Source organism: Branchiostoma belcheri, unplaced genomic scaffold, assembly GCF_001625305.1.
Source record: "Branchiostoma belcheri isolate BF01 breed outbred unplaced genomic scaffold, Haploidv18h27 scaffold94, whole genome shotgun sequence".
NCBI classification, from domain to species: domain Eukaryota; kingdom Metazoa; phylum Chordata; class Leptocardii; order Amphioxiformes; family Branchiostomatidae; genus Branchiostoma; species Branchiostoma belcheri.
The window spans coordinates 399,429-402,342 of record NW_017804620.1 but is presented as its reverse complement, the minus strand read 5'-3'; the positions used below and the strand labels follow the sequence as shown (position 1 = coordinate 402,342).

Here is a 2,914-nt window from a genome sequence, read left to right as displayed (position 1 = left end):
GAAGACCCAAGAGGAATATCAGGTGAGAAAAATCTGAATTCTGCATTTAACCTGCTATTTACTTCATGTTATTTGAGACAAGTGTGTAACTTGTAATGTGTGTGTAGTTAGGTGGCTGCTGACTGATGCAGTAGTGGGGACTCCTGTCTGAACCTGACAAGAGAAGATTGGACCAGACCAGATGATTTGAAGACACAAGAGGAATATCAGGTGAGAACTTGAAATCTAACTTGTAAATTGTACCAGTAATAATTTCTTGTTGTTACTTGAGACAAGCATGTAACTTTGTAATGTCTATGTAGCTAGGTGACTGCTGACTGATGCAGTTGACTGCAGTGATGATTCTAAACCCGACAAGACCAGATGTTCGTGTTCTGAGAAACCTGGTGACCGGCAACTTCTCTCCAGTCCAGACCAGCAAATCAGATGACCTGAAGACACAGTGAGTTTGTACAGGTGAGACAATGGTTCTCAATTTACAAGTTATATTTTTCTAAGGCATTTCACAATTCTGAGGCATGGCGCAATAGATAACTTTCTAGAGGCTAGGATTTTGTACATCTATTCAACGAAACGGATTGCCCAATTGTGCAATTTTATAATTTAGTCTATCTTTAATGGTCATTCAGTGTTGCATCACAATAACCATCTGTTCATATCGGTAGGTGTGTCCTGAGTGTCAGCTGTCCTGATGTTCCTGTCCTGACTGGGAGAAACCTGTGATGACCAGCGACTCCTGTCCAAACCAGACCAGATGAGGGCTGAGAAGACTGGTTGACTTGAAGACTGGTGGAATGAAGAGAGTTTACAGGTGAGACAATGCTTTACAACTTCAGTTTACCTTAGACTTGTTTCTTTCAAGATAAAAAGTTTTGGATCAGAAGAAAGTCTGGCGTTTTACAATGTTTATGTAATGTTCCTCAGTGAAAAACACAGTTGTGTTGTAGGCAGTATAATTATAATAAATGTTTTATTGCAAATGCATGCCCGAGGGCTAATTGCAGGAACAGAAGAAACATTTGGTACCAAAAAAAACAGACAATTAGTACACATAGAACTACTGATAACTATTAAGAAACTACTAGTAAAAACTACTGGGTTTGACTTCTTTTTTGAAGACAGAGGAAGACAAAGGACCCCACATTTTCTGTAATCTGTGGGTGTTTGGATGTTAAGAGGAGAGTAGTTTTCTTTTCATTTGTATATGTGTGAAAGTGTGTGTGGGTAGAATTTGGAGGCTATGTCAATAGAGTTTATTTCGTTCCTTGCCATAGAGGGTACAATTTGAGATAAAATGCGTTTTATCTTCCACCGTATTCAACGTACAATGTTTGCAAATTCGTTCATACACTTGGAGCTTGTTATACCGCCCTCTCTCAATTTCAAGAGGGTGTGCACTAATTTGTAATTTACTTATCGCAGAGCGAATATTAAAATCAGTTTAGTCGAGGTATTTTTTCCATAGAATATGTTGTTTTACATTTTTTGTAGAACCTTAGCTTACCAGAATCAACATTTAACTTGTGGTAAATAGTAATTATAATATCCTATTTCTGACTAAAGGTGAATTGCTCCAATATATACTGACTTTTGTTTTCCTCTCCCCACATGACTTATGGTGGAAGGAAAGAAGGAAGGAAGGACCAGACTTTTACCAGTAAAGCAGTGAGAGAAGACACAGGCTGGGGTCAAGTTGTGAGTATAGTTTATTTGTGTAACACAACCAAGTACACACACTTGCACACATTTCTATCCTTATACCCTCTAACTCTGCCTTGCACTTTTCCTTTTCCACTTACTTGTAACCTTCACTGTCAAACTTCCACGGTGGTTAAATTTGGCTCATATTTGCTTTTACGTAATTTGAACCAAATGCATGTTCCACTTGCAGTCATTTACAGAAAACCTGCGCCTTCGGGCCATTTTTTTCACGGTTTCCTCGTATCAGAAAGAAATTTTTGCACAAATAAACTGTTTTCTGGAATGTACACCTATTCAGTCATTTAGGTGTGGACATGTAACATGTAAAAATGCTATAATTGCAAATTCAAACATTTGAGATCACAATCAAGGAGCATTCAATTAACGTCATTGCTGGAACAAAAAGATTTGTGTTTTAGGGATTTTTTTTTGTAGAATGACTAGTTAACAAAACTCTTGTGTCCAGACTATTTTGAAAAGTTTCACAGCTAGCCCCAAATTGTCTCAAGTAACTTGATACTTTGCTGAACGTGCCCAGCCACAGAAAGAGTACCAGACCACCATGCTCATTTCTCTTTTACACTTCTCACTTAACTTTCACAACTCTTTAAATGCTTCACATTCTGGACTTCTTGTCTTTGGACCTTTACTCACAACATCTTTCTTCACCCTTTCGCTAAACCCTTCACTCAAACTTGCATGGTACATCACCCTTTTCCTGACGCTTTGGACCTTTACACTTACCGGTAGCTTCCCTAACCACTTCAACTCTTCACTTAAAATCTTCCTCTGCTTTTGCACGCTCAACTTTTAGGTCGAAGGTCCCTTTCACACTACGGTAAAATTGTCCGGATCAAGCCGAATTGATTCGCTTTGCTTCTGCTTCAAGACGAATCAAAGTGAATCAATTCGGCTTGATCTGGACAATTTTACCGTAGTGGGAGTGGGGCCTTAGTCAGACACTAACTTGCACTGCTTTTAATTACACGGTACGCCACTCTTTTCTGCGCTCTGATGCTTCACGTACCATTCTGGCACACTCTTTTCCTTGGTTTTTAGCCTGGGTGCCATCCTCCGTAGTTTTTGCCCGCTCCCTAATGTCACTGGGCACCACGGTCCGGTGACATTAGGGAGCGGGCAGAAACTACGAAGGATGGCACCCAGGCTACTTGCCTTTCATCCTTGAACTCTGGTTCTAATTGCACGGTACATC

At 39.8% G+C, this 2,914-nt stretch overlaps 1 long non-coding RNA gene across 1 annotated transcript; it reads left to right on the top strand.

The window, feature by feature from the left end:
* On the top strand, positions 1 to 714 carry LOC109461626. Its single transcript, XR_002139698.1, has 3 exons — positions 1 to 22; positions 303 to 456; positions 666 to 714. It is a non-coding gene; the product is annotated as an uncharacterized LOC109461626 (long non-coding RNA).
* The last annotated feature ends 2,200 nt before the right edge of the window (positions 715 to 2,914 follow it).